The sequence below is a fragment of the Bidens hawaiensis genome, unplaced genomic scaffold (genome assembly GCF_021521415.1).
Source record: "Bidens hawaiensis isolate Kalapana, Puna unplaced genomic scaffold, B.hawaiensis_p1.1 tig00017051_1, whole genome shotgun sequence".
In the NCBI taxonomy this organism is placed as follows: Eukaryota; Viridiplantae; Streptophyta; class Magnoliopsida; order Asterales; family Asteraceae; genus Bidens; species Bidens hawaiensis.
The window spans coordinates 533,132-558,895 of record NW_027492582.1 but is presented as its reverse complement, the minus strand read 5'-3'; the positions used below and the strand labels follow the sequence as shown (position 1 = coordinate 558,895).

The 25,764-nt window shown below is 36.1% G+C and overlaps 1 pseudogene across 1 annotated transcript; it reads right to left on the bottom strand.

Annotated features, from left to right (window-relative positions):
- Positions 1 to 14,631: 14,631 nt before the first annotated feature.
- On the bottom strand, positions 14,632 to 17,809 carry LOC143552935 (putative pentatricopeptide repeat-containing protein At3g23330 pseudogene; annotated as a pseudogene). Its single transcript, XR_013138732.1, has 2 exons — positions 14,962 to 17,809; positions 14,632 to 14,886 (listed from the first exon to the last, which is right to left on the bottom strand). The product of XR_013138732.1 is annotated as a putative pentatricopeptide repeat-containing protein At3g23330 pseudogene (transcript).
- Between the last annotated feature and the right edge of the window lie 7,955 nt (positions 17,810 to 25,764).

Sequence of the window (25,764 nt, the reverse complement as noted above, 5' to 3'; positions counted from 1 at the left end):
CCGACCCATTTTAAATTTTTTGTTTTGTTCTATTAAAATTTATATATATATATATATATTAAATTCGTTTATGTATTTTTATATTGAATTCGTTAAACCGGCCCGTTTCGTCGTTTCAATGTATTCGTAAATATCATTCGATAATTTGATAATAATTAGGACGTTTTATTGTCATTAATAACTCATGTTCTATTTCGTGGAATTCATTAACGAAATTTCAAGTTTTAACATGTTACTTAATCGAGTCCCGAACTAGCCGGGTATAATACGAAAGTAATCCAACTCAGTAACTTGTATCACCTTTGTATAATATTTAAAAGTATAAGGTATAAATTGTAATTAAAGTTTTTAATATGTTTTAATATAACATAAAAGTGGAGGGACCTACTGTGTAAAGTTTGTTTAAATATACTAATAATAATTATAATCATGAAAAGCAAGCAGCCTCCATCTCGTCTCCATGTTCGGTTTTCCGGCGAATACCTCTGGCGGCCGGAATCCCGCGCCGGAGAAACAGAAACATCGCTTTTAACTATCAACCGATTCGTTAATCCATCCTAATCGACATCTCCACTAACGCTAAGCATTTATACGCTATTAATTTCATCACTAACAACCTAATAAACTCGTATTAATACCAAGACTATCGGTTTATAATTAAAACTTCAAAAACACGAATATGAAACCAATCGGTTCAATTGAGACTGTGAGAAATTACTCTAACCATCATACAAACTCGTCCATATCAACAAATCAATCAAATATACTCTCTATAACCTTTAAATTGTTCATCCCGTTTCCGATTCCGACGAGGTCCGTTCACCTTCATTTCGGCACCAATCCAAGTAAGTTTTATATGGTTATGATTCGTTTCAACCCGATTAACAAAACCCCTAACAAAGATTTATCAAACATTGAACTAGTTAATAGATTTGAATAGCTAGGGTTTAGATGAGGAAGATGAACCTTAATGTTAAGTTAAATATATTTGTTTCTGGTAAGATTACAAAACTAACAATCTGGCCTAGTGGTTAAGTCTTCTTTGTATACTCAGAAGGACCCGGGTTCAAACCCGGGTCAGGACAGTTTTTTATTTTGGTATTTTATTTTCTACCCATTTTTCTTTTATTTAATCAATTTAACTTATTAATATATATTATAAATCAAATAAAATTATTTTAAGATTAGATAAAATTAGTTTTAAATCATGTATCACTTTCCACCTAAAAACCGACTTTTGTTTTCATTAAAGTTTCGTGAAAATCCGATTATAAATTATATTATTAACTATCCTTTCACTAACTTTATAACACGCTAATGTAATAGTTTTGAAGTTAAAATTTCAATTAAAAACAATATTCTACAAACGTGATAATCCTCAATCTCGTGTTAAATTAATATTTAGATAATATTAAAATAAATGCAATCGTTAAATTACCGTTACAATTTTTAATAATACTATAATACCAATTGCCATAAAAGATACAATAAAAATAGAATGATAAAATAAACATTCAACTCTTCTAATTTCCAACAAATCGGTTTGTTTACTTTTATAAGTTGTTAGTTAATATTTTGTACTTTTAATTATTGTTCGCGAGATTCGATAGTTCGGTTTCATATAACGCGCTTTCCGTTTCGTTTCCAACTTGTCATTCCTATTTCAAAGGTGAGTTTCTCACACCCCCTTTTTACCCTTTTAAACTATTTTGGTGGTAGCATATATATCATATCAACAATTCAATTTCGTTTATTCATTATTTACAAACTACAATTCGCTACATGGACTTGTGTGTTTACTTGTTACTTGCTACAAATTACTTGCTCATGGATTACTTCAAGATAGTATGATCATACGCCCCCCTTTGCGCTCAATACATTTGTTGTTATGAGTGGAAAAGAGCCTCATTATCCGAGTACGTTGGTGTACAATCCCAACTGGAAATGACCTTACTTGCGCTTATCTGAGTACGCTGGTGCATAATCCCAGTTGGAAAGACCATTACTTGCTCATTTACACTTGTTCATGGAATTGTAGACTTTTATGTACTTATATCAAAACTTGTGTGAACTCACCAACTATTCATATAATTGACCTTTATTATATATATATATATATATATATATATATATATATATATATGCTATAGGTACCTTATTTAGAAGATGTTGCCATGACAAAGACAATAGTATTTAGGTTATATTAATAAATGGTCAAGATGTTAATTGTTCTTGTATTTTCTTGTATTTCTTGTTACAAACTTGTGTACTTGGTTTTTAAATTAATTAATAATATTGTCACTTAATAGTGTCACATGTGTTTTGAGCAATCTGTACGTCACACTCAGGCGTATTCCGCTTTAGCCGGGGTGTTACAGATTGGTATCAGAGCCACTCTTGTGCCGTTCGGGGTGATGGGACCCGCTTCATCGAGGACGATGAGTCCAAAGGGGGGTTGTTTGTAACACCCTTGGCAAACACAACATCGTCTCACTCTTAGGTTATCCCACATCGGCCGTGGACAAGAGAGATCTTGGGTTCATAAGTAATGTCCTGCCTCTTAACATCACCAACGTGTTTTGGGCAACCAAAAACAAATCCGTGAGCTCTATGTGGGCAGAGCGGACAATATTGGTGGTGCGAGGGGCCGGGGTGTTACAATAGATGCTATAATGAGACACTAACACCGATCAAGAACTAGTATGACCCACTAATAAGCGTATGGTTTATTATTGGGCGTTAACACTGATTACTACACTCTTATACAACTCTTTTAGAGCAACTATAAATATCACTTGTATTTATTTTATATGTTTTAATATTTAAAATACAATTTGTTATATTATTTTAGGTTTAATTAGTTTTTATATATATATACACACACACACACACTAACAACTCTTTATTTTAATTAAAAATAAAAATATTTAATTCTATTTATTTCCTATTAATTTTACTTCCCTCAAAATTTCAAATTAAATTCACCCCCACTTTTCTTCAAAAAATTTTGAAATACCCTCTCATTCTTAAATCTAATTTCAAATTAACCTACATTTTTTTCTTTCTCTTCATTACTACTTATTCTTCTTATTCTTCATCTCTCTACACCCACCATCTTTCATCTTTAATTCTCTAACTCACTCAATTTTAACCAAATCCTTTGATTCCAGGCTCTAATCTTATTATTTTTGCGAGAGGAATTCACGAATGGTGTCGGTTTCCATCAACTCTATCTCGATTTTTGCCGGATTCGTGTTGAGTGTGAAGAACCCTAAGAACCAAGTTTGGGGATTTTCAATTTTAAGTGTTATTTCTTGTAATTGAAGCTTAGTACATCTTCTTTCATCGCTAAAAAGGTATGTATTTCACTTGTAATTGAAGCTTAGTACATCTTCTTTCATTGCTGACAGATTCGTTTTTGTTTATTTATTGGTATGTAACATCATGTTAAAGGATGATTATTGAACGATTATTGATTCTAGGATATAGTACTATGAGTTTAGTTTCCAGAAAGGTAAAGTTTGTAATTTTTGGACGAGTTTTGAATAGTTTTTATAATTTTACAAAAACACTGGTCAAAGCTGATTTGTGGAGTTATATTCTGGTCTGTCTTTCCGACACCATAACTCCCTAATGAAAAAACCAAACGGGTTGGTTCCAGTTCTGAAAATTAGTATTATGAGCTTTGAAGACAACCCAATTGGTCTTGCACAATTTGGATTAATGAGTTGATAGAACCATTAAAAAAGTGTTTGTTGTGCAATCTACTGAATTGTTGGTACATATCTTTAATGCTTGAATTATTGTGAGTTTTGTATGCATGAGAAAAATATAATAAAAATTGTTGAGAAACCTAATATAAATATTCTACTGTGGTAAATTTTTTAGAATTTATACTTCTTCTTTTCATAGTGAATAAAATCAGTTTGTACATATTATAATCTGTCTCGTGAACTAAGTGATTATAAGTTAAGTTGTATGATGAATGTTTGGTTGATTTGCCATGATACGATGTGTGCATACATGTTAGGACTTTTTAGTACAGTTAACATTGATTATTATCACCAACGAGTCATCGATTCAAGTTTATGTTTGTGTATACATTATGTCTAATGTGATTGTGCGTGAAGGTCGTTGTGCTATGCGTCGATTCAAGTTTTTATTTTTATATTTTTTACCCTATATATGTATCGTATATTTTTCTCTCTTTATAGGGTTGGAACACATAAAAATGGCTAAAGAAGTCCGCGAGCGGGAGAGACAACCGCATGAAAGAGGGTAATGATGGCAGGTAGGTCGGTTCAATAGGGTTTGATTAGCATCGTATCCGCTTGGTAAGCTAGTTTTATTTGTAAATTCAATCTTAAAAAATTAGGTCAAAAATTATAATTGTTTGTGCTTTAACGTTTATTACATTACTTCTTATTAGGAAAAAGAACATGGTCGAAAAGTTAAGTGGATTGAAGTATTCTTAGATACCCACCTCAGCAAAGAAAGCAAGAAAAAGTATTGGGTGGGCGAGCTTAACATTAATAGCCTTGTTGAATTTGATTTTTGTACGGAAAAGTCAGAACACGCATTTGTAAGTTATCTTTATCATTTTTCGTTTTGTTATATAATTAGGTATAACATATCAACCAGGGGCGAGAAAATGAAATAGACCGTTTCATATTTAATATACATGTGGTAACATAAAAACTGCTAACACTATAATTTAAAATACATGTGGTATACTCATAAACGGGTTGGTTCGGTTTATAACTAAAAATTTAAATGAAAATTACATACTGATTTTGTGGGTGTAATATATAAACGGGTTCGTTCGGGTTCAGGTCCATGAAACCAAACCGGAACCAAACCGTTAGTTCGGTTTATAAAGGTTTGGTTTGGTTCGGTTTAAAAGTTATACAGTTTGGTTTTGGTTTACATAAATTAAAAACCGTTACCAACGGTTTGGTTTATAGTTTGACGAAAAACCGTGAAAACCGGACCGTGAACACCCCTACTTGGCTTTGAGGTTTCGCCTTACATTAACCCTTTATTAGTTATGATACTAATATTTTTAACAATTTTAGGTTCAAAAAGTTAGAGTCGGAATGGAAAAAGAACTAGAAAATGAAAGGAAGTCAAGAAACGAGTTGGAAGAACGAGGAACGAATGGAACAAATGGAAAAAGAACGTAAGGAAAATGAAGAAAGGATGCAAAAACAATCTTATGAGCTTATGAGAAAGTTTGAGGTCGGTAGTAATTAGTAGTAGTTTCAAATATTTTGAATTTATAACTTATTAGTGAAGGTTTGGTAGTGTAAACATATTTTGAATTTATGTTCTTGGGTTTGTTAAACTTATGAAAAAACATGTTTTGAATTTATGCTAATGTGTTTAGTTACATTTTTAGCCACATTGACAATAACCTCCAGTGTCTATATGATATGTTTGGCCACACAATACATCACTATGTGTGACGAAAAGTTTGACAATAGCCACACTTTAAATTAAGAAAAGCATTATGTGTGACAAACGGTAAGACAATGGCCACACCACAAACTACAAAATAGTTTTTGACTAGCAAGTTCACATTTTTAGCCACATTGACAATAACCTCCAGTGTCTATAAGATATGATTAGCCACATAGTACCTCACTATGTGTGATGAAAAGTTTGACAATAGTCACACTTTAAATTACGAATAGCATTATGTGTGACAAACGGTAAGACAATGGCCACACCACAAACTACAATAGAGTTTTGACTAGCAAGTTCACATTTATAGCCACATTGACAATAACCTCCAGTGTATATATGATATGATTAGCCACACAGTACCTCACTATGTGTGATGAAAAGTTTGACAATAGCCACACTATAATCTACAAAGGAGTGTTTGAGTGGCAAGTAAACATATTTAGCCACTTTTAATGTAATATCCAGTGTCTATATCATATAATTAGCCACTCTATTATTAAATTTAAGTGGCCATTTCTTTGGTATATCCACACGGTATAGGTCACAATGCAAGCTTAACACAACCCTATTGGCCACATTATTATAAAATTCATGTGGCTGAAACATTAATTCATGTGGCTTTATACGTGCAATGGTCACTCATAGTAAATAGTCAAGTGGCCATTTTCCACCGTTTAGCCACACTTATTGGAGAGGCTTCTTGATGGGCAGCAACTAATGCCTCTACCCTTTAGCCACACTTATTACCACATAAGGCCACTAAAAACTGTGTGTGGCCATATCATACCCACGGTGTCGCGACCTTTGGCCACATATGACCTGAACCAAATGTGTGTGGCTAAAGGCCTACGGCCACACTTTTTTTGGGTGACCAAAGGTCAATTTTCACGTAGTGTTTACTACACATATTCTTTACTTTATATATTCTTTGTTATATTTTCTTTATTCATTTGTTTGAGGTATCGAGTATACCCTCGACTTAGGGTTTAAGCCTTTTAATATTTTATTTTTATTTTATTCGGGAATTATGCCTACCTTGCTTGGCTTATAATAACTCTTTAAAACTTGGGCAGCACTTCGACGCCTTTTCGTTTTCTTGAGCTTCTTTGATCAACACTTTTCTTGGCACGCAAATCGATGCACTCCAATCTTCGAATCTTGTTGGCACATACTTCGAGGCGGGTCGTTGGGTCGTCTCGGCCTTCAATATAACGTCGTCAGTACTTCGGGGTATTGCACGTAGATCGAGGAAACGTCGGAATTGAACACAGATATCGAGGAGATCGGTACGCTTATCGAGGTGATTTGTAGAGAGAGGAAGTATATTTTAGAGAGAGAAAGAGCTGTGTGAAGTTGGGTGAGTGGGAATGAGGGCTGGAACCTCAATTTATAGGCTGGGTCGCCAGACCATCGCGTATGGGTTCCCTCGTCGTATCGCGACGTAGGGTTGCTGAGCTACCATAGCCTTGCCATGTGGCAGACGCGGTGCCACGTGGTGACACGTGGAGAACTTTGTGCCATGTGGGGACACGTGGCGGGACACTTGCCCCATGTCAGACCACGTAATCGCGATACGCGATGACGTTGGTCCCATGGCCGTCGCGTAGCGCGACCGGCCCAGATGGCAGATTTTTCTTTTTGGTCCTTTAACTTTTGTACTTGGTGTTTTTACCCGAAATTATCATGATGTTACAGCTGGGGAGTGACCAGGGGGCAACACGTAGGATATTAAAGGTTTCGTTTGTATTACGAGGTTATTTTATATTACTCGTTTCTAATATATATATATATATATATATATATATATATATATACATATATGATTTTAATTTTATGTATTGTAAGGATGTCAATATTTATATACTTAGGATTTGATGATAAAAATTGTTTTACAAGTAAATTAGATGTTATAACCCGGTTTAAAACTTATATGGGTTGCGTAAAAGCAATGACCCACTTCTCTTTTAATATAAAATTGTTTCTTAATTATAAATCTTATCTTTTTAAAAAAAATATTAATTTTTAGTATATATCTATTTTATAGGATTTTCATATCAAATACTTGGTGAGATTAATTTTTTATTTAATGAGATGTTATAACCCGTTTAAGGACTGTCTGAGTTTGGTAAGACCTATACCCATGAATTCGGGTCAAATGCATGAGAAGCCTCCATTTAAAAATCAAGCAATCTGGTGGTTTCCATAAAGAGGGGGAGCGACCACATCGCGACACGTAGGATTATTTAGCTTTCGTTTATATATATATAAATATGTATATATATACTAGTTTTTATCCCCCGTATTACAGGGGTTGTTTTATATTGTTTGTATATTTATTTATTTTTTTAATTTATATTTTTTTTATTGTATGAAAGTTAATAATATACTTATAGTTTGATGATAAATTGTTTCACAAATAAATGAGATGTTATAACCCAGTTTAAAAGCTATATGGTTTTGATGAGACCCAAGACCCGCTTATTTTTTTTACTATGAAATTAGTTTTTTAATTATAAATAATATTTATGAAAGTTAATAATATACTTATGGTTTAATGACACCCAAAACCCGTTTATTTTTTTTACTATCAAATTAGATTTTTAATTTAAATAATATATATATATATATATATATATATATATATATATATATCTTTTTAAAAATAAATAAGATATTATTTTTTATTATATCCTATTATATAGGATTTTTACATAAATAATTTGGTGAGAATAATTTTTAATTTAATGAGATGTTATAACCCGTTTATAGAATACCAAGGTATGGTAAGACCCATACCCATGAATTCGGGTCAAAAGGATGAGAAGCCTCCATTTAAAAATCAAGCAAATCTGGTGACTCCAAAAAAGGGGAGCGACCACATCGCGACACATAGGATTTTTATGTCTTCGTTTATATATTATATTATATATATATATATATATATATATATATATATATATATATATATATTATACATCTTATATATTGTGTTCGGAATTTGCCAAGCTTTTTGTCTCTGTCCACCTACTTTTACACGTGTAATCCGTCATTTAACACTTATATGTTTATTTTATAATAATTATTGGGATGGCTTGTTTTACCTCCATTGATGTAAGAGTAATGGAAATGGGTGGGGTGAAACAAGCTAGTGAAACCTTATCTCTCTGTCACGTCTGCGTCACATCAGCTTTCACATCCACATTTTCACTGGAAATGGGTTGTGTGAAACAGGGGGGTGAAACTATTATTATATTAATTTTTTTAATATTTTATAAATTTAAATTTTTTGAAATAACACATTAAATTAAATAAAAGAGTTACATTAAATTAAAAAAGAACCTACATTACTTATTAAAAAAAAACTCCTAAACCCACTCGTTTTTCTCGGCTATCTCCTTTTGTTTTTTCTCGTACCACCTCCTTTTGAAGCCCGTTAACGTGTCAAGGTCGACAGCCATGATCTCCATCTCCTCCTTCTCGATCCTCTGCATTTCCCTCTCATCCTCCCTAAGGTTGAACAGTCGCATCTGTTCAACCATTAGTTTATCGACTTCCTCGGCTCCGGAAGCGGACCCCGACGCAGACCCCGAAGCAATGGATTTTGCTTTCTTCCTTCCAATCGGGCGTTGAATGGGGTCCTCGTCGGCCAAGTCGTCTAGGTTTACATGAGTCTTAGACCTTCCGTCGGATGCGCCGGGACTGGCGTCAATATAGACGTCAGCCGAGGATCGTTTGTTTGACCCCGACGCCCTCTCGTCTAATCGTAGTTGCTGCCACTTCGGAGAGGCGGTCAAAACCTCCCATAACTCCACAGGGATATTTCCGGTGTGGCCATCGTCTTGGTAGCGAGCGGCCACTTTCTTATGAAGATCGACGTTGTTCGTGCCACTTTTTGTGTTTCTGGCACACTCCTCGTACACGCCGATGTACTTGTTCACCTTCTTGTTGATGTGAGTCCATTTCCCCGTGATTTGATCCCTCATTCGGTAGTCGGGACCCTTTCCCATAGCTTCAAAAAACTTCACATCGAACCGATCCCACAAATCATCGATAGTTTGTTCGTTACCTATAAATAAGAAAGTAAATAACAAAAATAAACATTTAAAAAAAATACACATATAAACATTTTAAAACTATTTAAAATAAATACCAACGATCGGATGCTCGGAGACATCAACCCACGCCTGCGCCAAAGAAAGCTCTTCCTGCACCGACCACTTTTGAATCGATCGAGCCGCCTCGGTTATCGGCGTTTGCTTCTTGTGACTTTTCCGGCGTACGGATTTCTTGCGTTGGGCGGTTTTGGGTATTTCATTATCCGCCGCATGTGGTTGGGTTTCCGGAACCGGATCCGGGTCCCCCAAATTGACCGGCGGGGTTTGAGTTTGGGTTGGGAAGTTTTGGAATAGAGGTGGTTGAGGAACACCTCGTTGTTGTGTGTTGACGTTTGGTGCGGGAATATGACCGAAATAGTTGGAGAGCCACAACGCGTATTGCTCCGGAGTTAGACGAGGCATGTTGGGATCCATGATATTTTTTTTATAAAAGTTGAGAAAGTTTATAAAAAATAGAGAGAAAGGTGTGAGTTTGGTATGTATTTTTGTATAAAATAGTGGAGTATTTATAGGTAAAATTTTTTTTTTAATTATATAGCCTCCAACGGCTATATAGCCGTTTTGAAATCAAGTGGGCCCCCTTCAACAATGTCGTGAAAGATATGGCGGAGAGTGGATTTCGCCCCCTTCACAGAGGAAGGGGGTGGTGTTTCACGGGATCACGCCGCCAAAAGGCCTCTCAAGGTGCCCCCGTGAGAGGTATTTCCATTGCTCTCAAAGTTGCATTATTATATAGTTAAAGCTAGATCAATAGAGTAATTGTGATTGATTATTAGAGCAATGGAAATACCTCTCACGGGGGCACCTTGAGAGGCCTTTTGGCGGCGTGATCCCGTGAAACACCACCCCCTTCCTCTGTGAAGGGGGCGAAATCCACTCTCCGCCATATCTTTCACGATATTGTTGAAGGGGGCCCACTTGATTTCGAACGGCTATATAGCCGTTGGAGGCTATATAATTAAAAAAAATTACCTATAAATACTCCACTATATTATACAAAAAAAACATACCAAACTCACACCTTTCTCTCTATTTTTTATAAACTTTCTCAACTTTTATAAAAAAAATATCATGGATCCCAACATGCCTCGTCTAACTCCGGAGCAATACGCGTTGTGGCTCTCCAACTATTTCGGTCATATTCCCGCACCAAACGTCAACACACAACAACGAGGTGTTCCTCAACCACCTCTATTCCAAAACTTCCCAACCCAAACTCAAACCCCGCCGGTCAATTTGGGGGACCCGGATTCGGTTCCGGAAACCCAACCACATGCGGCGGATAATGAAATACCCGAAACCGCCCAAGCAAGAAATCCGTACGCCGGAAAAGTCACAAGAAGCAAACGCCGATGACCGAGGCGGCTCGATCGATTTAAAAGTGGTCGGTGCAAGAAGAGCTTGCTTTGGCGCATGCGTGGGTTGACGTCTCCGAGCATCCGATTGTTGGTATTTATTTTAAATAGTTTTAAAATGTTTATATGTGTATTTTTTTTAAATGTTTATTTTTGTTATTTACTTTCTTATTTATAGGTAACGAACAAACTATCGATGATTTGTGGGATCAGGTCGAGGTGAAGTTTTTTGAAGCTATGGGAAAGGGTCCCGACTACCGAATGAGGGATCAAATCACAGGGAAATGGACTCACATCAACAAGAAGGTGAACAAGTACATCGCCGTGTACAAGGAGTGTGCCAGAAACACAAAAAGTGGCACGAACGACGTTGATCTTCATAAGAAAGTGCCCGCTCGCTACCAAGACGATGGCCACACCGGAAATATCCCTGTGGAGTTATGGGAGGTTTTGACCGCCTCTCCGAAGTGGCAGCAACTACGATTAGACAAGAGGGCGTCGGGGTCAAACAAACGATCCTCGGCCGACGCCGACATTGACGCCAGTCCCAGCGCATCCGACGGAAGTTCTAGGACTCATGTAAACCTAGACGACTTGGCCGACGAGGACCCCATTCAGCGCCCGATTGGAAGGAAGAAAGCAAAATCCATTGCTTCGGGGTCTGCGTCGGGGTCCGCTTCCGGAGCCGAGGAAGTCGGTAAACTAATGGTTGAACAGATGCGACTGTTCAACCTTAGGGAGGATGAGAGGGAGATGCGGAGGATCGAGAAGGAGGAGATGGAGATCATGGCTGTCGACCTTGACACGTTAACGAGCTTCAAAATGAGGTGGTACGAGAAAAAACAAAAGGAGATAGCCGAGAAAAACGAGTGGGTTTAGGAGTTTTTTTTTAATAAGTAATGTAGTTTTTTTTAATTTAATGTAGCTCTTTTATTTAATTTAATTTGTTATTTCAGAAAACTTAAATTTATAAAAATATTAAAAAAATTAATATAATAATGGTTTCACCCCCTGTTTCACACAACCCATTTCCAGTGAAAATGTGGATGTGAAATGGGTATGTGAAAGCTGATGTGGCGCAGACGTGGCAGAGAGATAAGGTTTCACTAGCTTGTTTCACCCCACCCATTTCCATTGCTCTGACACACGGCGTGAATATATTGCGTGTTTTAAGGAAAAAAGGTTGGTAGAAGACCTAAAATAAGTGTGTTCTATAAGGTATTTTGTTTTGTCTTCTTCGGCACCTCTCTTCAAACAAGTATAAAATAGGGATTTCTCCATGTAATAGTAACAAACTTTAAAAGTTGTTCCAACAATCACTGATAAAAACTTTTGTTCCAATTAGGTCATTGAACTTTCATTTTTGTTTCAATCCTAGATATTTTACCTGGATAACAGGTAATCTAGTTTTTTTTTTTTTCAATGTTTTTACTTTGGATAATAACTTTTAAAGGTTGCGAAAATTAGTAAAAATGTGAAATATAATTTTAAAATTCTGAAAAATTGCAAAAATAAAAAAAGTTTAAAAAATTGCAATAAATTGCAAAAATTGAAAAAAAATGCAAAAATATTCAATTTTTTTTTTTTGAAAAATTGCAATAAATTACAATCCTTTTAGTTATATTGTTAATAGATGTGGCAAATGGGTTGGATTGGGTCGAAACGGATCATTGGTCGGAACGTGTTATGGTCGAAACGGGTCACTTAAAAAAATGGTTGTTTTGATTCGGGTCGGAACGGGTTATGGTCAAAAGGTTCATGTTAGAACGGGTCAAGTTCGTTTAAGCACTTAACAGCTCGTTTAAGCAATTTTCAGTTCGTTTAAGCACCCAACAGCTCGTTTAAGCGATTTTTCAGTTCGTTTCAGCACCCAACAGCTCGTTTAAGCGATTTTCCAGTTCGTTTCAGCATGTAACAGCTCGTTTAAGCGATTTTTCAGTTCGTTTCAGCACGTGACAGCTCGTTTAAGCGATTTTTCAGTTCGTTTCAGCACCTAACAGCTCGTTTAAGCGGTTGAAAAGGGCAAAACGAGTTTCGGGTCTGTTTTTTTTTTTTTTGAACGAGAACGGATGAAACGTTTTAGTTTTTTTTACCTTTTTTTGTTTTTGTTTTATATTTTGAATTATGGTTTTTTTATTAATTTTCTTGAATTTTTTTGAGGGTTTTTTTAAAAAAAACCACCTAGATTACCTGCTATCTAGGTAAAATATCTATGATTAGAACAAAAATGAAAGTTCAATGACCTGATTGGAAAAAAACTTTTTATCAATAACCTGATTAGAACAACTTTTAAAGTTGGTTACCATTTTATGGAGTAATCCCTATAAAATAGTGCATCTTATCAGTGTTGGATTATATTGCCAACGAACGCCAAACTATGAACGTGAGAACAACTTTAGATATTCTCAATTTCGCAAAAGGTGAGAACGCCATCAACATGTTCAATGTAAGTTGAAGATGTACAAACCGTTATAAATGTAAGGTAGTTGCCTAGTTGGATTGGAGTGTTGTACTTAAATTTGAAGAAATGACTGGCAAGTAGTTGCCGCCATGTCTACTCTGTTCGTATGAGGAAGTTGTTAAGGACGGTAGTAACAAGAACTAGATGAATACAACCAATTACAAGATACTTTGAAATATGGTTTATAGAGTGGTCATCGGATCGGATAACGGATTATTCGGGTTATTCGGTTCGGGTTATTCGGATTTGAAAATTTTTGGACCCTATCCGAAATCCGATCCGAATTAGGAATATTCCTATCCGATCCGAATCTATCCGAATTCAGTTCGGATCGAATTCGGATAATATCCAAATAATCCGAAATTATCCGAATAATCCGAAATAAACCTAAAAATTTTCCTACTTTTTTATGCCTAACATTTAATAGTTTAGAAACAAAATAAACATACAAACCGGAAAATACGAATTACTCTTAACATAAATTTAAAAGTTAAACTTCAAATAATAGTCTAATAAATATACCAAACTGAAAAATACCACTAAAAACATGTTTTCTATTCGGATTAAACGGATATCCGAATAATCCGAACAATCCGAATTTTTTAAAATTCCATATCCAAATCCGAATTAGTTATTCGGATATTTGGATTGATCCGATCCGAATATCCGAATAAGAATTCGGATCGGTTTATTTGGGTTTCGATTTCGGTTCGGATTTCGGTTTTTTTCGGATTTCGGATTTCTTGAACACCCCTAATGGTCTATGCCTTCTAGTTTTTAATACACAGATGTTACAGCTTATAAGTCATTTAGAGGGTAAAAACACTCAACCCTCTTAAAACATGTATCAAACTAGGAGCCTTTTATGCCGGGTGCCAAATATATGCAACTATGGTACATAAACATGTGTTCTCGCCTTGATTAAGTTAAGAATGTTGCACAACATGCTCGCGTGATTCATCTTGCAAACCAATCAAGAACAGCAGATCCTATGATTCTAATAATATTAAAAACATAAAAAATAATATTTTAGATCGGTAGAAGTTACATTAAAAATCTAGATTTATATTCTATTTAATAATATTTCAAGTCAGTAAATTTTTAACAAAAGGAAAAAAAATTTATATGGCACTATCATATTGAAAAAAAAATATATATGATAACACAATAGATTAGAAAAAATATATATATGACACTATCATATTGAAACTGAGAAATAACCAAACCAAAAAAAAAAAATTGATATAAACAACTTATATGTATCAGAGTACCCTTTAATGTTTAATGGATCTTGAAGATGGCCTGCAGCCAAATGCCTGTGCATAACAATAACCCTTGCCATGTTCTTCAACACCACCATGCTGCTCGCTGCTTCTTGCACCTTCCGAAACCCAACCACGGCTGAAACAGGGCCCAGAAACTGTCCCTCGACAGCACCCGTTGTCTCCTCCACATCCTTAACAAAAGTTGGTTACTCCAACTTTGTAAACTGAAACCAAACTTATAAATTTAGGGTGTTACATAATTCAAACCAAAGTTAATCAAATGGTATGATTTTACTCACCCGTCACATAGTCCAAATAAGCAAAGCTTCGTGTTCACCAATAATCTTGACACGAGCAAGAACCGTCTTTAAAATGATGGAACCGTTTGGCATCACGTATAATAACATCCTTATTTATAACCGTTGAAACACGCTTCATATATTCATGACAGTCTCCACATATTCTAAGATTCTTAAATATTGTAACCTTTTTATTCAACTCATTACTAATAAGCGAAAAAGAAAGCGCCAATCTTTCACTATGATGTGAAAGAATTTCACGTTTTTCGATGTCAGACACATTATGAAGCACGCAACCCGTATTCGGAACATATCCTACTTTCAAGACCTTTTCCTCCAATTCTTTCAATTTTTGATGAATGTCAAGAATCCTCATATGAGAAGAATCTTGAGACAAGAAGACATGGGTTTGACCATCAACTTCGACCCAACTGGACCCGGGTTCCTTTTTAACGCCTCGACTCGACATTAACGCTCTAACTCGCGCCACATCAACCCACATCCCATTGGCTGCATAAATATTAGATAACATGATATAATTCGAGTCAACTTCCGGTTCAATTTCAAAAAGTTTCTCTGCAACACGCTGACCAAATTCCACATTTTTATAAACCATACAAGCTCCAAGAACAGTTTCCCAAATCAAGTTATTGGGAGTCAACTTCATTTGACTAATAAAGCTTTCAACTTTATCAAACTTTCCTTCTTTACCATAAATATCAACCATGCACGCATAATGCTCGATTGTTGGATGAATGTTATAAACATCAGTCATGAAGTCAAAGTATTTTTCCCCCGATTCAGTCAACCCCAAATGGCTACAAGCTGAAAGTAAGCCAATGAAAGTGATTTCATCGGGTAAGACATTTTTAGTCAACATATCCTCAAAAAGTTCAATAGCCTTCTCGCCTTTGTCGTGTTGTGAGTATTGATTAATAATCGTGTTCCACAAAACCGTATCGCTTGAGTCGATTGATTCAAAGATTGTTTCAGCATCGTTAATGCAGCCACATTTTCCATACATATCTATAAGTGCACTTGCAACAAACGGATCATTAACGTGACCATCTTTAATCACAAAAGAATGCAGTTGTTTACCACTTTTAAGGCTTGTAATAACGGAACATCCTCTTAAACAGCCAGCAAGAGTGAACTCATTTGGTTTAACACCGTCTTTCTGCATTTGTTTGAAGTAAAAAATGGATTTCTCACCTTGATCGGTTTGTGCACAACCGGAAATAATCGTTGTCCAAGTGAAAAGATCTATTTCTTTTAACTTATTAATGATATTTTCAGCTTCATTTACACATTTTGACTTGACATACATGTCAATCAAAGCAGTCCCCACATAACAATCGATATCAAGATTTTCTTTAATTATTCTACCATGCAATTGCTTCCCCACTTCACTGTTTAAAGAGCTAGTACACGAACGTAGAGTACTTATATACGTAAACATGTTAGGTTTAAAACCACTTTCTAGAATCTTCTGGAAGATTCTTGACCCGTCACTAGTTTTGTTGTCATGGAAGCCTGCTAAAAGAGCATTCCATGAAACTACATCTTTATGACTCATAGTGTTAAAGACTTTGTAACCATCATCAAAAGATTCATTCTTTATGTACATTGTGATTAATGCATTATTGACTAAAGTTTCACTTGCAAAACCATATTTGTGAACACAGGCGTGTAGACACTGAGAGTAACGTAAGTCACCTAATTCTTTAGCCGCACTTATAATACTTGTAAAGGTGAACTCGTTCGGTTTTAGCCCAGATGACATCATCACGGAAAATAGCTCGGCTGCCATTTCTTCTCTTCCTTGCTGCTCAAGGCAACATATCATAGCACTCCAAGTTACAGTGTCGGGTGATTTTAACTCCCAAAACAGTTTTAATGCATCATCTGCGAGCCCACATTTGGAGTACATGTCAACAAGGCTGCAACTCAAGAACTCGTCATTTTCACATCCAGTTACAATTGCCATACTGTGAACGATCTGTCCTGCTTTTAGGTTACCAGAGGTTGCGCATGCTTTAAGAACCGTGCATAATGTGTACTTATTAAACTCCATTTCAGTTTCTTTCATTCTGGAAAGTAACTTGAGAACCCTTTGAATATCACCCGCCAAAGCAAAACCGTTGAGCAATGAGTTCCATGAAACTGCATTTTGTTTCGGCAAGAAAAGGCACACCTTTTGTGCATATTCCAAGTCACCACATTTAGAATAAAGGTCAACGAGAGCAGACCCGACATGGGCGTCAGAAAAGAACCCGGATTTAACAACGACGCCATGTAGCTGCTTACCAAACTTTAGATCCAAACACAAACAACAACCTTTCAAAACAGTGGCCAACGTGAACTCATTGGGAGCAACAGCTTCTTGAAGCATCCGGCAGAAGAAGCGAAGAGCTTCAATAGCAGAGCCGTCGGCGGCGACAAAGCCACTAAGAAGAGCCGTCCAAGAGACAACATCTCTGTGAGGCATTTCATCAAACACCTGGCGGGCGAGAGTCAAGCAGCCGCATTTGGCATAGAAATTAATGAGCGACACCCACAAATGCGAATCCAAGTCAATCCCAGTTTCGATAATCTGCTTGTGAATGGATTTACCCTCGTCAATTAATCGATGTTCGGCACAATGCCTTAGTTTTCCGGAAAACCATCTTAGCTTATCTTTTCTGTCGAATCTTCTAACTGGCGGATTGGATTGAGTTGGAGGTGGGTTAAGGTTAATGTTTACAGAAGTGAAGCATGAAGAACTGAAGGACTTGTTTTTACGGAAAACGTTGAACAAGAGATTAGTTTGAGAGAGACGATGACGATGATGATGATGATGATGATGCATGTTTAGATGTTCAAAGTGAGGAAGTTGTTCCATTAAACCATGTACCAAACTTGCAGCAGCGGTGAAGTCTACGCCTTCCCAATTTCTACTCCAAACTTTTGAGGGAGGGAGGAGACAGAGCAAAAAAGTAGCCTTCAAATATTCAATTTTCCTAAAATGTCGCGGTGACTCTTTGGTTTTCGTTTCTACCAGCCTAATTAATTAAAAGATTACATGTGATAAAGACGGGCATAGCTATTTATATTTTTGAAAATCTTAAAAGGTTTCGTACAAATTATTTCATTATATCTTTTGCTACAAAACAATCTTTCTACACAGTTTTTTCTTGTATTCCTGCCTGTTCCGTAAAAATTCTAATTTTTTTGAAAAAGTGTATTTTATATTCCGTCTGCCAAGACGCATTTCAGATGAATGTGTTCCAAGGACACAATATTTTCAACTTTTTTTTTTTTTAAATTTAAATCTCGTCTAGACCGATTTATTGTTATTCCGTCTAGACGGACATAATTTAAATATATTTCGTACACACCAACTAAGTTTCCAATTAGTTTTTAGGTGGACCCCACTTTCTTAGTTTAAACTATTAATAGTTACAAATAATTATGATTAACTAATTTAATACTTCATCCTCATCTTTTCCCATTGTCATTTTTGTAATACATCTTCTTTCATTGTCATTTTTGTAATTCAATAGACGTCCATTCGATCTCCCCTCTTAAACTTCATTACTGTGGATTAAGGAAAACGGATCGGATTGATGGAGAAGGATTAAGGGAGAAAAGAAAATTTTGAGGACATTTTAGAAGATTAAAAATATAAGAACATGACATTTGTTCTTACCGGTTAAAAAAGTTGAAAATGTCGTTTCCTTGGAACAAATTCATCTGAAATGCGTATTGCCAAACTGAATTTAAGACATTTTTCAAAAAAAAAAAATAGAATTTGTACGGAACAAGTAGGAAACATAAAATAACCGTCTGGGTGTGCTAACGGGCCTAAGGTCCATGAGCTTAGGGTATATATATACATTAAAACCCTAGCCACTTTCTATTTTTACCAACATGCACTCAAAAACATACACCCTAGTGACGGCTCCAAGAATTTTGCAAGAATGAGTCTTATACGTTTCAAGGAACAAGAAAGACGTTCAAGATCTAAACCCGATTCTAGGTACGTTTTAAGATATAATCTTGTTCATTTATGATTTTTAGATCTAGACAAATTTTTTTTTTAGAGAAAATATTGATCTTTTTATATCTTTTTATATATAACACAAACCGAACTACATCTGGATAATGGGTAAGCGAGCAACAAGCTGCGCCGCTATCCCCTTTTGAATCGCAAAGCCTATTCTACTAAATATAAATCCTTGGTTCCTCGGGCTCTGCGAGTCACTGTGGACCACCTTCTGCACCCGCTCCAAGAAGCGAACCGCCTCGGGAGCTAGGGATCCAAAAGTGTCAAAGGCAAATGGAATGAACACGTGCTGATTCTCCAAACACGATGTCTCATGCTTAGCAACCTTCCTAGACTCCGCTCTCAAAACCGCCTGTCCCGGTACGAAGCCACTGTCTCTCAGCCCCACCAACGGGGACACCCCAGTGAGGTCAACACACGCATGCTTACCCCCTGCCCAGCCAAACACAAGAACATCCGCAGGACGCAGGGTAGATCTTCCCTCACGCGGATCAGTCAAAAAGTTAACAGGTGCCTCTTTCTTGGCTGAGATCCCGGCACGTCTAAGCACATCCCATAACACATCTCTAACCCAGTCATGACAATACTTGAATCCCGGCAATTCCTTACAATGGAGGGCATGCTCACCAAATCTATCCAAACAAGCTTTAATCTTATCAAGTTTAACAAACCAAGATAAAATATTGGAACTTAAATCTTATCAAGTTTAAATTTTGGTTTATAATAATAATAATAAAGCACGACGCGACAGCAACATGTAAATAACAAGATTAATAATAGATATTGTGAAAGTAGCAGCAACACGTCAAGAAAATGATATATAGGAATATTGATAATAATAACAATATCGATATTTTAAAAGAAAGAAGAAAGGGAAAGGTGCAGCCGCAAAGGTTAGTATATAAGTAAAATTGATGGATGTTTAACATTAAGACTTGTTGGAGGAGGGGTTAGTGCATGGAATTGCGGGCGAGAGGCACGTGTTGGAATTTTTGCGAATTAAGAACTAGACGAAAACTCGATTCAGTTAGATTTGAGTCGATTCGACTAGACCCAGATTTTATTATAGTCTGTTGAGCCTAGCTACTCTAGCCAAGCCCCATGAATTAATTAAGCCTATTCTTGAATAACCTAAACTAGTCTAACATAATAAACCAAACTAACCAACCTCATTATTCACTTTGCTAATCACCCCTTTACCATCTGTTCAACAATGCATTAGATTCCAATGGTGAGGAGCTCTTCACACTATTCACTCTGCTAATCACCCCTTTACCATCTGTTCAACAATGCATTAGATTCCAATGGCGAGGAGCTCTTCACACCTTCCGCTCAATTTCTCCGTTCCGGATTCCCCACCGACACCGCCAATTTATGGTTCTTAAAGCTATAATTATTTCACTGGCTTCAGTTATTCTCTATTGTAAGTATTTAGGCCATATTTCGTTAATTTGTTCAATTTACGTTTCGAACTGACACTTAGGGTATGTAATCGGTTGTTAAATTATGATTGGTGCATACTAGGGGTGTGCATAATTAGGTCCGACCCGAAAAAACCCGACCAACCGACCCAAAAAACCCGATCCCGACCTTAATTAAAGACTCATAAAATCGGTCCTCTATATTTTGATCAAGTCGGGTTCGGGCCGGGTTCGGTCTTTAGCCCATAAATACCTAAAAAACCCGAAGACCGATATTGGATCTCATCATCTCATGGCCCATAATAGCTGCATAACCCTAAAAATAACATGCACAGCACAAATAAAATTCCAAATTTACGTTCCATTATACTCCATTATGTTGGACTCGGTCTGCCCAAGAAACATATTAAATTGATGTGGCTAGTACGTTATGATCCAAGTCGGGTCATACCCAATAACAAGCTAGACAAACACCGATAATATTCGTTCATATATGATGTGATCATAACAAATGAATATTAACACTTGTGTTATTTGGAAAGGGGTTTCTAAATAAAATGTACTTGTGTAATAAACAAATCATATGGATGATTTATGTTTTATGAAAGAACATTACATAGTGTTATTTAAGTTGGTTAAATAACAATATGTGAATAATAATAACCAAGCATGTCTCTTAACATATAATAGGTTTTATAAGTTATAAGTTATAAACTTATAAAAGTATATATGTATGGATATATATATATATATATATATGTTTAAAGTTTTATAAAAGAAAAAAAAGATAATAACTCTTTTAAATGTAATATTATTATATGTTTGAGTGAAGACATGCAAGGTGAGTGGAGACATGCAATGGTTATTATTGGTGGAGAGAAAGATGCCTTTAAATAAAACCAAGTCTTTCTCTTTCATTCTTTCATAACACACATAATTTCCAAGTAAACTTTTCTCTCTTCCTCTCTTGGGTATTTTCATCAAACATAAGAAAAGAAGAAGAAAATTTCAAGTGCAAATCCTAGCTAGAAGTGGTGTGTTGTTGAAGCTTGGGGTATGCTAGCTTAAGGAGCTTCCATATTCAAGTTCTTACCTTTCAATCATCATCTCTTTCACCCGGTTTTGTCATATTGAAAGGTAGTAGTAACATGCATGGACTTATAGTGACATGCATGTATTTGATAGTGTGTAATTCGTATTTGGATCTGGGTTTGGGTTTTGCATGTTTAAAATTGGTTTTATACATATCATATTAACAAGATTTAAAACTTTTACATCCGCTGCGTTTTTGGTAAAATAGGGATTTTATCACTTTGATAATCTTGTTAAAACCCAACAATGGCATCAAGAGCCAGGTTATACGAATGCATGCTTCATTAGACCCAAAATTTTTTGGGTTTATGGTGGGTTTCACCATTTGGCCGAAACTTTTTGGGGTTTTGGTTACCCCATGGTTTTTCAAGGTTATACTTTACATGCATGTGGTAATCTTGAAAAACCAAGTCATTTGGATGATTGTTTAGTTTGTTTGGACAAAACCCGAAACTTTCGGTTTGCTTAAGCTTTGGCCGAAAGTTTTGAGGCAAAAAGGGGAACCATTTTGGTCTTGTATTATTGCATATTTGGATGTGTAATAGATGTTTATAACCTAGCCATGGCCTTGTGTTTGGTTCATTGATTGTGTTGGGTGTTTGTTCATTCGATTTGGTTGTAATATTTATTTGGGTTTGTAATCTATTTATTCATTCATATGGCTTGTAATAAGTAGATTAGATGTATTTCTTTTACTAGAAAAATGTATTAGGATATATTTTGTAAAAGAAGATGCATGGATGGAAGCCCAAATAAAATGATGAAGACCACAACACCGGGAGTAAACACTTGGAGCATATGGATGCGGAATCAAGTGGGAGTTCACCGACACAAGTGCATGTTCTTTTGGGTCCCTTAGGAGAGACTTTTTGACACACTTGTCTTCGGTCAACAAGTGTGGTCAATATTAGGAGGCTATGGTTATGAACTTGTGGTTTTGTATATTTTATGCTTGCATGGTTGCTTTACTTATTATTTGCAATATGGTTTGCTTAACAACTTAAAATCAACTAGCATAAAATTGGTTCCTTAGAAATCGTTAGGTAATAAAAATTGGTTTTATTAATAACTAATGATTTCATAATAAAAATGGTTTTTATTAATTGGAACTTTGAAAATGGGTTTTTCAACTAAGTACCATACATTTGAATGCATGAAAATGAAAGGTACAATAAATAGTTTTCCAATCTAGAATTTAGAAAACTAAAATCCCTTTTTAAAAACAAGTTAAACACCATCCTTTTATACGACACTTAAGTCACTTGTAGACTTGAAAGTGAGTTAGGATCACCTAAGCACTTTTAAGAAAACTTGTGATCTTATGGTGATTTTACAAGTACTTTTGGCATTAGGATCACCTAACCACTTGTATGAGTAAACTCACACGTGTGTATAAGTAGGACGACTTGATTTGAAACCATGACTATAGGATCACCTTAACATGGCGTTCAAAGGTGTTGATGGGATTTAACATACCAACTAAACATATGATGTTTAACCGATCCCATAAAACTAGAAGTTGCAAAGGGTTGCAATTGTCAAACGTTGACTACCTTGTTAATTCGAATAGTAGGATAAAGGTCACCTAACTACTATTTGAATGAAACGTTGGGTTCTAGATTTTAATCAATAATTGTCTTGGAGACATTTAAAGGGTATTAAAGATTAAAATTTTATTAATATCGAAAATACTAATTTGAACTTTGTTAAAATTCTTTTAGATGGCCGCAAACAACGCACCGAACGCAATTATCCCACACATGCATAATCTATCACTAAGATCCTATTCCCGATGAACCCGATGTCAATAACTTGGATGCCTATGCGGATTGGTTAAAATACACCGAGGATTCGGTGCAAGTTTCTTGCCTCATGTTGGGAACAATGATTCCCGAGATCCAAAAGGATTTCGAGAATCATGGGGCGTATGACATGATAACCCAACTTAAGGAAATGTTCCTTACTCAAGCTCGGGTTGAGCGATTCGAAACGGTTCGAGCGCTTCATGCATGTCATATGGAAGAAACCCAATCTGTTTCATCTTATGTACTTAAGATGAAGAGCCACATTGATCGGCTTGAACGGCTTAACTGTCCCGTCTCAAAAGAGTTAGCCACGGATTTAATCCTAAATGGCTTAACTAAAAGGTTTGAGACATTCGTCATGAACTACAACATGAATGGATGGGACAAAAGCATTGGTGAGCTTCACGCAATGCTTAAAACAGCCGAGGCCGACATGGGTAAAAAGGTTTTACCCGTTCTTGCGATCAATGAGGTGGCTCAAAGAAAAGGCATCACCCGGAACCAAAAGAAAAGGTTGCCGTTGGTAAGGGGCAAGTCAAGAAGGGGTTCAAGGGAAAGGCAAAGGCGGAGCCAAAGCCAAAGAAGCTAAAGGTTAGCGCTGAGGAACCGTGCTTTGGTTGTGGTGAGATAGGTCATTGGATGAGAAACTGTCCGACCTATCTCAAGGAGTTGAAAGCTAAGAGGGATGCGGGGCAAACCTCAGGTACAACTTTCATGATTCACATTGATCTTAATATTATTTCTTCTAACACATGGGTATTGGATACCGGATGTGGAACTCACATATGCAATTTATTGCAGGGGTTCAAAAGAAGAAATGAGGTGAAGAAAGGAGATATAAGTCTCTTCATGGGCAATGGAGCAAAGGTTGACGTCCAAGCCCGAGGAGATTATGTTTTAAAGCTTCCAAATGGTTTGGAAATTGTTTTGAAAAACATTTTATATTCCCCTAGTTTGACTAGGAATATTATCTCTGTTTCTGTATTAAGACAATCTGGTTATGACTTTAAGTTTGTTGATAATGGTATTTATGTTTTCATGGATAATGTCTTTTATTTTAAAGCGATGCCGTTTTATGGCATTTATGAATTAATTCATGATGACTCATACATTGATAACTCGTTGTACTAAGCTAACACCAAAAGACTCAAAAAGGATTTGAGTAATACTTTTCTTTGGCATTGTCGTCTTGGTCACATAAACAAGAATCGTATTCATACACTTTGAAAGAATGGTCTTTTGAAATCAAATGTTGATTCATTTGATGAATGTGAATCTTGTTTATTGGGAAAGATGACCAAAGAACCCTTTAATGGAACAAATGAAAGGGCGAAAGACTTATTAGGTATCATACATTCGGATGTATGTGGACCTTTTAGGACAATGACAAGAAATGGTGAAAGATGCGTCATTACCTTTACCGACGATTATAGTCGCTATGGGTATGTGTTCTTGTTAAGACACAAAAATGAGGCCTTTGAAATGTTCAAAGTCTTCCAAAATGAAGTACAAAATCAACTCAACAAAACAATCAAAGTACTACGTTCCGATAGAGGAGGTGAATACCTCAATGATGCGTTTCTAGAACATATTAGGAGTTGTGGGATTGTCTCACAACTTACTCCACCTGGAACACCACAACATAATGGTGTGTCCGAAAGGAGGAATCGAACTTTATTGGACATGGTTCGATCCATGATGGCTAGAAGCTCATTACCTCTATCATTTTGGGGTTTCGCTGTGATCTCTGCTGCCCGTATTTTAAATATGGCACCAACCAAGAAATTGGATAGGACACCTTTTGAAATATGGCATGGAAAGGCTCCAAAATTTTCATATTTAAAGGTATGGGGTTGTGAGGCTTATGTTAAGATCTACACCCTTGACAAACTTGAATATCGATCCACTAAGTGTATATTTGTAGGATATCCCACGGAGTCGATGGGATATTATTTCTACAATCCAAGCGAGCATAAAGTGTTTATAGCTCGAAAGGCTAAGTTCTTGGAAAGAAGGTTCCTTATGGAAGGAACTGATAGAACTGTAGAACTCGAAGAGGATCGAGAACTACAAGCCGATACACGTTTGGTTGACACTAGCAATCAACAAGAGGTTGTTGAGGATGATCAAATGGTTGATCAAAACACACAAAACATTCGCAAATCTGGTAGAGTTAGCACCCCACCTGAGAGATATGGATTTTTCATGGATGGATGCTACGTGGTTGATTCGGATGAACCCACCACATACCGAGATGCAATGTCGCAATCTGATTGTGACAAATGGCTAGAAGCCATGAATGTTGAGATGCAATCCATGCATGACAATCAAGTATGGGACTTGGTTTCTCCACCTCTAAATTCCAAGCTGGTTGGAAGTAAGTGGGTTTTCAAAATCCGGGAACTAGCCATTGGATGGCTGTTAAGAGCATATTGAAATA